Genomic DNA, 10,266 nt, shown 5'->3' with positions numbered 1-10,266 from the left:
AATGGAATACCGGACAAATTTAGGGGTCCACAATTACAACGATAGTTATAAGTTGCCATGAATGGATAATCCACCACAATTTTAAAATGTCACAAATTACTCATTTGATGATTGTTTATAACTATTACTTAATGAAGCAAAAATTGTGCTCTCCCGTCAACAAAAACTTAATGACGACAGTTTATAATTGTCACAAAATGTTTGTTAATTAACAACATTTTATAATTGTCATGAAATGTTTTTTAGCGACAGTTTATAATCAAAATGAAATATTTTTTATTGATTGTTTATACAAACGTCAAGAAAAAAAAAATAATGACTATATATAATTGTCACGAAAATTTTAATAGTGATAGTTTTAAAGATCAATATTGGCAGTTTTAACTGTCATGAAAATTTTTATATTGATAATTTTTAATTGTCACATGAATACCTTTATATTGACAATTCACTAGTAGAAATTTAGTTTTCATGACGTTTTTTAAACGTCACAAAAACCTTTCGTGACGTTTTTGACACTGTCACCCATCACGAAAGGTATACGTGACGTTTAAAAAACATCACGAAAATTAGCACACGTGACAGTTAAAGACTATCATACAAAATGTAGGCTTCTACGACGTTTTTTAAACGTCATGAAAAATGATTTCGTGACGTTTTAAGACCGTCATGATTAAGACTTTTCGTGACGTTTAAAAAACGTCACTGTAAATGAGTAACCATAACGGCATTTCATTTTGTGACGGTTATACAACATCATGGAAAGACATTAAGTAGCAAGAAAAGGTCACATTACATCCTTTTGTGACGTTTTTTAAACGTCACCAAAAAAAAAAGATTTCATGACGTTTAAAAATCGTCACAAAACACTTTTGTGATGATTTAAAAACGTCACGAATTATTTTATTTTGTGACGATAAAAAAAATCATTGAAAATATATTTGATTTTGCTTGCAGACGTCGCGTAATATTTAAATATCATTTAATTAAATTGTCGATCGAAATCGCAAATACATTAATTTAGATAACAAAGTTGAAATATAGTAGGAACAAAGTATTCTCGGACTTGCTAGTATATTATATTAAACATGTTCAAATTCCTACAAACACAAATTATAGAATTAAACAAGTCTCACACACCAACCTCAACAAGGAAGCTCATCCATCAATTAGTTGCATCCCTAATTGTCGACTTTTTCGGGTTCATGAAAGATCTAATGAAAAAACAATACCCAAGTTAGATAAATGAATAACCAAAGATAGATAAGGGAAGAAAGTCACTTCTAAAAGAACGAGTCTATCTATTAAAAAGTGCAAAAGATCGTGAAGATAATTATATTTTCCACATTGTACAAGAAAAAATTCAATTAACATTCTTAAATTAACGCACTAGAAGCCTATCACAATAGTAATCTTTGCAAATACAGATCCCAACAGAACAAAATTGATTAGACAAAAACCATCCTACGTATACTTCTTCTACATCCTTTAGTAATATATCATAAAATATCAGAATTAAACAAGTATCACAATGATTGAAAACGTACATTAATCTTCTACAACACTACAAATAATCAACGTTCATAGTCTTCCATATCAACTTACTTAATAATTTGATAAAACAACCAACATAACGACCAAACAAAGATCCCAACAAAACAAGCGCGATTAGAGCCTGACAACAAACACAAATGATTCTTTAAGCCAAATTTTTCCATTGTTAGAGCAACTTTGCTTCACGAAACCAAAACATAAATTCACCAAATTGTTCATAATTTGAATGCTTCACAAACTATCTAAGCTTCAAATTTATCCATTATTATATGTAAGCAAAATGTAAAATCAATGCACAATAAGAAAGGAAGAAATGTAGGACTTCTACAAAAAAATGTAACCTTGCAAGTTGCTATTTCTTTATCTTGTTCTCGAAGAAGATTATGCTTTATCTCGTTTATCATTTACATTCAGATTATCTGAAGGAGAAAAAAACTTACGATGGATGTATAGCATCTTCCATCTCCTTGAAGATTCAGCGTATCCAAATCAATGAAACCATCAAATTGAAGTAGAAAAAATTTGGAGACAAGGTATTAGCAAAAACATGTTCATATTGAGCATGATATTTGGGCAATCAGAAGTTATTGTCGACCAAATAGAGATCAATCTCGGTGTATCAATAAATAAATTTGAAAATTCCATTGAAGAAGTGCATGAGATATAAATCAACTTCTCTTGTCAGAATCAAAAAATCAAAACTTGTTATGAAAGAAAGATCACCAATGAATGTTATGTATTAATTTAGCATAAAGATCCAAACTGCAATTAATAATCTTAGGGGAGTATAAGGAGATATGGAGAACAAAGATGTAAGGAAAAATAGCCAATGAGTTATGACTGGACCAAAACCAAAAAGAAAATATCAGTGAAACATATGCAGCAAACATACTCAATTGAAAGTATAGAATACAAATTACAAACTAACTAGAGGTGCCAACTTCCCTATTGTTATAAGGCTTTTTATAACATTTACAATAGTCATTGAATTTAGAATATATAAACCATCATAATTATCAATCTGTAAACCATAATAAAAATCAATTTGTCTTAAAGAGTTTGTCATCAACTAAATGACATTGTAGGACAACCAAATATCTAGGAGCTAGAACTGGTGACTGGACATGCTTTAGACTAATCTCACCAAACAAGACAACTTCTCCAACAAGCACAAGGATATAGTTGTCCCTTCGATTGTCTCACAGGCTTTACGTCGAACACCTTGAGGGCACTTTTTTATTTGATCACCTGTAAATGATTGGATTATGATTTAAAATCCTTGGGGCTCCATCATTCTCATTTAAAATCTAAATCCCCTAAGTTTTCTAATCCGACAAGGCATCCATATCCACAAAAATGTAATTTTGGAATACATCACCGATAATGACCTCACAAAACTCAAAAAAATCCCAAAATTCCGAAAATGGGTTTTGAACAAAAATTGTGAGAAGTTATTTTTTCACCCACTATCCCTATCTTACATCATGTTTGCTAAAGCAAGAACCAGCTTAGAAACTCAGAAAATTGAACAACTAAGCGAGATTCAAAAAATTCCACAAACCCATCAAAGATCTTAGGTCTATCAGAAAGGGAAAACATAAAAATCCCCAAAAATTGCAACTAAAAATAAAAAAGCAACATGATCCATCAAACTGAGAGAAGAATAAGAGAGATCCAACTGAGTGAGTGAGAAGCCGTGCGGCCGCACATCTCACAAGAGTAGGTTGTTGCCATTGTCGATGTGAGGCGCAGGTTGAGTAACGATAGTGAGCGAGATGGTGATGACTAGCGAAAGGGGAGAGAAATGAGGGAGAAGGTAGTCGAATGGGGAGAGAAATCGTGTTGGGATGAAAACACAAGGGAGAAGGAAAGAAAGATAGGGTTTTGATTTCCTATTTCTTTCCTTTTTTTTCTAATTTATAAATTCAAACAAAATTACTAATTTTTTCCCTCAATATTTTCAATTCCTAAGTCTTAATTAAATATTTTTGGATTGAAGGAAAAAAAATTATCAACCATTTTGGTATATCGAAATATATAGATAAAATTAAAGAGTAAAAAATAAAGATTTTCAATTGTCTGTAGTTATTATTCCTATCAAATTTTATTATTTAAATATTTTCTCAAAATCTAGAAATTTAATTTACATAAACGAACAAGAACAAAATTAAAACTAAATAACTCAACTCAATGTATCTTGATAGCTTAACAGTGATGAGTCAACATAATGACTCACACCTAACTCACACATGTAAGTGATGATAGCTTGGATCTTCGTGGAGTTCGAGGTGAACTACTGGAGATGGTCGAGATACATATTGATTTTTTTAAGTTTCATGAAATCTCGAAATTTTATGACCTTCCGTGATGTTAAAAAATCGTCATGAAGTATAAAAAATTTGCATCTATAAATATCTATTTTGGTAATTACTTTTAATTTTTTGTTTTTAAAAAGTTAGAAATTTGAAAATATATATTAGAGGGAGAGAATTCTATATAGAGTATAGATGATAATGGTGTGGGGTGAGAGTAAGGATGTCGTCTCTCATTCATTCGTGGTCGTGAAAACTGTCGAAGGTTCTATCGGAAGCCAACCTATAAATCGAAACCTCCTGCCTCATTTTTAGGTACGTAAAACTATATTCTTCACTTACATTCGTCTCAACTTGTCCATAGAGTCAATTCATGTGACCTTCACAGACTTGGTCAAATTCTTCATGAAACAGTTATTTAACTTGAAAACATATGACAGTACAAGTTGGGTAAATACATGAGACTCATTTGAAGCTAAACAAACTAACAAAAATTCATAATAACCACAAAACATAAAACAATCTCACTTCATCCACAAATATAAAGATCGAAATAGAAAACATACAGTGTAAAACCTTTTGTGATGTTTTTTAAGTTTAATAAAATCTCGAAATTTTATGACCCTTTCGTGACGTTTTTTAAACATCACTAAAAATATAATTTTCCAACTCACGAAAAGCAAAAACATCCAGTTTTCCTGCAAAAAATGAGCCTCACATTTTCAAGATGTTTCTCAAACGTCACAATAAGTTTTATATTTCCAACTTTTTGTGATTTTTTTTCAATGTCACAAAAAAACTAAAACAATATGGTTTTCCTGCAAAAAATGAGCCTCACCTTTTCGTGACGATTCTTAAACATCACGAAAAATAACTTTTCATGACGTTTTTGTTGAACCAAATTTGGGAAGAAAACAGAATCTCAGAAATTTAATACAAATCATATATCAGAGAATTAGAGAAAGAACACACAAATTTTAAGTGGTTCGACCAAGAGAGTTCTACATCCACTGTACAAGATCAGAGAGAGTATTTTATTTTCAAGACCAAAATGAAAAATTACAATCACCAATTCTTTAGAGAGCTTGCTGCTAAAAATAGTAGGTAACTCCCAAAAACCAGTTACAGAACATTTGGAAGGGGTGGTTAATCGGTTAGAACAAAGATTAACCTCCTTTAGTGAGGTAATATGTGAGGCACCATGGTAAAAAATTAACAGTTTTTCAAACATCGTGACGAAGCCAGAAATCTGTAGAACTCCGTCTTTTCCCGCAAAAAAGCACCTCTTCATTTTATGACATTTATAAAACATCACGGAAAAACATGTTTTCTTTCAACTTTTTGTGACGATTAGAAAAAACGTCACAAAAAGTCAAAAATTCGGAACACTCCGTCTTTTCCCGCCAAAAACGCGCCTCACCCTTTTGTGACGTTTTTTAAACGTCACGAAATACGAACTTTTTGCCAAACTTTTCGTGACGATTAAAAAACGTCACGAAAAGCCAAAAACTGAAAATCTCCGTTTTTTTTCCCGCCAAAAACGCGTTTTTTACCTTTCATGACATTTTCTAATAATTTTCAACAGTATTTTATTATTCATAAGCGTCACAAAAACTCAATTTTCTAGTAGTAATTATTTTAACCATCATGAAAATCTTATATATGACAATTGGTTAATTAATGACAATTTTTTGTCACAATTTGTGTTTAATAAAGGTTTGCAACATCAAGAAAAGTTTATATATGACAATTTATGACTGTCGAAAAATAGATTTAATAATATTGTACACATTTCGAAGAAATTATCTATGCATGTATATTCTAAAATGTAATAAAGTTGTATATAATAAGATCAAAGTATTCATATACAAACTAAGTATGATCAAATTTGTAAATTACAAATTTTATACAAATACTACACTATGACTACAATGATAGAATGAATGTTTTACACACTGACCCAACAAGAAGCTCGATAATTAATTAGTTGGAATCAATGGTTCTTGTCATCTTCAAGTTCGTGTAAGACCTAACCGAGAAACCATATCTAGTTAGATAAGTGAAGAAAAATAAATTTACCAAATAAACTACAGTGGGATGAGTAAGACTTTTCCATTTTAAAAACCCTATTTAAATCTCTATTTCTTATCTTTTACTTTCTTTATTTTTGTTTTGTATTTTTTTTTATGACTCGTGTGAGGAAAAAGTTATGACTCTTAAGATCTTTTAAATTTTCACCCACTAATATTAGAGCGAGGCTCAAAATTTCTGCCGAGAGCAATTTTGAGCACCGAATAAGCTATATTGATAAATTTGGTGAGGCATATTTTGTATTTTGTGTAAATTTGATAGAATTATAATATCATAATGATTGAACTAATGCTCATGTTGGCAGGTTTTTGTTAAGTAATGTTTTTCATAACGTATAAAATGCGACAATTATGTTCTCAAGGGATCTTCGGACTTCAAGGAAGATCCTGAGGTCTTGAGTTCAAATCAGAAGAAACGCAACTCCACCAAACAATGACCCCTTGCAGATGTACAGGTATGAGGACAATATGCATATTCCAGTATAAGGGCAAAAAGGTCAAAGGGTCGCCGACTCCTAAGTAATAAAAAAATAAAATAAAATAAAATGAGACAACTATAATAAATCTAATAAATGTTGTGTTCAATACGGCTCAAACACCCTACACTGCCAGCAAAGTGTATCTTCTGCCAACATATGAGCATAGTTCAATCAAATGTTAGATGATGGGTACACTTAAAAGTATTAAATCACATCTATTCCGTCCAAATTTTGGAGGTTCAAATCCCCTAGCTCATATTTGTGGTACCAAAAAAATATATATATATAGTGTACCTAGGAAACTATTTTACATGTACAAAAACTCTTAAATTTAAAAATGGTTGGCACCTACCTGAGTATAGCTCAACAAGTTAATGATATTACAACTTCAACTAAAATGTTAGGAAATTAAAAAAAGAGAGGAAGGAGAGGACATCGAGAACTTTATAGTAGTTCGGCAATGCCTACTCCCACTCTCCGAAGTCTCTTTGTTTATTTCATCGCAATGACAAGCTCCATAGGGGTAGTATTGCTTTTGTCTCTCCCATATGAAAACCATCCACCCAATGCTTCCCCTTTTCAATTTTTTTGACATGGTCGAGGAGTAGAACATCATTTTTTTCCTAAAGCACAAGAGGTTAATTTGACTTGTAATAAGGACCAAACACATCATGTCATAACAAAAAATATTCACCATTTCTGATGATTCTCCAGTAAATAAATACTTCAGTTATATGACCCATTATCTCCCAAAATTGAGCGACATTAGTCATTCTAACACTAACCTGAAGGGGATGTGAATCCCGGAGCGGAAGCAGTAGAACGCGTTCTTGAATTTCTTTTGAAATTTAAAACACAGAAAAATATAAAACATGGACAATGCTGGATTTTACATTTGAAGACTATTCTTCATGTAATCCCAATGAAACAACACCACTTGATCTTCAAGTGTCTTGATCGAAAATTTGGATTGTGGGATCCAATTGTAAGAGATTGAGAGAATAAGAGAGTTGAGAGAATTTTTTTTAGCCTACCCTTAAGATTCAGTATATTTATAGGGACAGAAAATTTTGATATATGATATCTTCTCCTGAATCTAAGTGAAATCCTAAGACCATCAAGATATTTTCTTCTTTTAATTTAATTTATAATAAACAAATTAATTAACAATTAATTAATTTACTTATTAATTATTAATCTAATTAATAAATAATAAATAATAAATAATAAATTTAATTAATAATTAATTAACTTAAATCAAAATATTAATTAAATAAATAAATAAATAACGATTAATTATTTAAATATTACATATTTAATTAAAACTATATATTTGAATCATATTCAAATGCATCTCTGGTATAACCAATAGTTTTAATATGAATCCAATTCATATTAATTATTTGAATCCTATCCAAATATTTCTCTCGTACTTATAATTATTAAATCTTTATTAAAATATAAACTATATATATAATGTATCATAATATACATTATATGCATTCCTTGATATATAATTTGAACATTTCAAATTCTTTCAAAATCTTGATTCTCGTTTTACCCGTTGTGAGCTAACAAGGAGACCTAATAGACCTACAGATCAGAAGCTCCAACAATACGAGGTTAATTGATTAAAGTCATTAACCAAATTAACTAACATTCCTTAACTGCAGATCATTCCACTAAAGATCTGCATCTACACTATTGTCACTACAGAATATTTCGTGTCCACGGAAATTGACCATTGACGGTAGTCGATCCTTCACAAGTGCTCATAACTCTAACTAGGTCAAATTATCGTTTTACCCCTAAGTTACATCTTGCTCCTGAAATACCACTGTTCCTCTAATGAACAACGCGGTCATTGTCCGACCAATAACCGGAAGTCCCTCTTGGGCTAGTGAGAGGGTGGGGCCCCTTGTTCAAATTCCGGAGTCAGCATGTAAGGGAACACTCATCTATTTCCCTGAAGTCGGGAAGGAGTGAATTCCATCTTGCGTAGTTATGTTCTCAGCTTCCCACTCGGTCTCGTCCCAAAATGATAGGATTATTAAGTCGGCAATCTGGATCACTTTCACTCATACAAATCAAAGGACGATCCCTTATAGGTAGGAGTCCATAACTCGTTCAGGATTAAGATCGAGTTACCTGGTCATCTTAGGAGATAACAATCTATTCACTAATGGTGTTAAAGCCAATGATTAATTATTTCGTGGTTTGGTCTTATACAAACCCATTGTATAGGATGCTCCCACTTCGCATGTCTCTACATGAATGACCTGAATAAAGTCGTTTGTAACTATTACAAAGTGAGTCGTATCATAGTGTTACCCGACCTTATCCATGTACTATAGACATTTATGTTATTACTGAAATATTATCCACTTGTATATCGAGTATATATTGTATATATCGAGTATATACTGTATATATACTGTATATAAAAAATATACAATGTATATTAAATATATACTCTTTATCAGATATATAATGTTCTAGTTAATTAAATAACAACTTCACCTGCAACATCTACAAAGACTATGCACGTGTAGCCTTTATAGTTACCTTGCAAAAAAACAATAATCCAACCAAAAGAATAAATGTTAACCCAACATTAAGTCCAGCTATAAGACTAATCTTCTGATTATTTAAATAACTTAAGCTTCTACTATCTTTAGCACAAGAATGAGCATAATATTTGCCACAATTCAACTTGTTTTTAAAAAAAAACTACCAAAACACTCTTCTTCAAATTTGGACCATGACAATCGTCTTTACAAAGAACATCACCCGATTCATGACTATCAACATTGACATGTCCTTCTTCCACATCAGGATGTAAGGAAATTAGAGAGAATGAATTATGGAAATTAGAATAAAGTAGTAAATTTATTTATATTGATATATGTTTGATGGTACGGAATGAGGGGCGTCAACAATGGAGCAACATCGGGGGTGGCCTGAAAATTCTTTCGTCATTGGTAGGTTTCATAATCTTTTTGCAAAGATTGAATAATAAGATAGTTCATTGATAGACATTTTAGATATTATAATTAGGGATTCATTCTACCAAATGTACACTTTTGTTTAGACCCTTTAAGATGAAACCAATCAACAATTTAGAAATATATCATTTCTATATACATTTAAATATTATTAAATTATGCAAATTTAAAATGGTTGATTTGGGAGGTTAAATTTTAAATCTCAACTTTTCACTTTCCTAAAATAAAAAATACCCAAATAACAAAATCTTGTCGTCTTCTTCATCAAAAAACAACTACCCGTCGCCAATTTCTTCATCTTCTTCATAGGAAACACCATTTTTTCTGACAGTCTTCTTCGTTTTCTCCGTTCCCTCGCCAGCAACAGCCCTCTCGCTTTTCACCATTGTTTTCTGCAGGTCGTACCCTTGTCTTCTTCATTTTCTATCGTTTCCGTCTCCAGCAGCACATTTTCAATTCGCTTGTTTTTCACCATTGTTTGATAGCCTGTTTTCTATCGTTTACATTTTATAACTTCTAAGTTTGTTTCTGATTTCTGATTTTAGGTGTTCGATTTTGGGGTATTGTTAAGAACATTTTTTCAATATAGGGGATTATCCTAGTCTATGGATTTTTTTAACATATACTAGTATGTTATTTGATTATGTTGTTTATTTGTTTAGTTTGTTAATTATAGTGAGATATAGCCGTATATACTTTATAGCTCATAATAAGTTTATCTGAACTTCATTTCCTAATATAGTTTATATCTTCATATAAGTTTATGTTATAATGGTAACAGGATATAATTATATCTCCATATAAGTTTATGTTATAATGGTTGCTG

At 31.1% G+C, this 10,266-nt stretch overlaps 1 long non-coding RNA gene across 2 annotated transcripts; it reads right to left on the bottom strand.

Moving 5' to 3' along the window:
* Positions 1 to 960: 960 nt before the first annotated feature.
* Positions 961 to 3,528, bottom strand: LOC111012222 (uncharacterized). Of its 2 annotated transcripts, none has more exons than XR_002601540.2 (2): positions 1,606 to 3,528; positions 961 to 1,214 (listed from the first exon to the last, which is right to left on the bottom strand). It is a non-coding gene; the product is annotated as an uncharacterized LOC111012222 (long non-coding RNA). The 2 variants fall into 2 exon arrangements; XR_002601539.2 differs by having other exon boundaries at positions 1,995 to 3,528.
* Between the last annotated feature and the right edge of the window lie 6,738 nt (positions 3,529 to 10,266).

Source organism: Momordica charantia (assembly GCF_013281855.1).
Source record: "Momordica charantia cultivar OHB3-1 chromosome 4 unlocalized genomic scaffold, Mcharantia_2.0 BLBB01000004.1, whole genome shotgun sequence".
Classification (NCBI taxonomy): Eukaryota; Viridiplantae; Streptophyta; class Magnoliopsida; order Cucurbitales; family Cucurbitaceae; genus Momordica; species Momordica charantia.
This window is presented reverse-complemented; position numbering and strand designations above follow the sequence as displayed.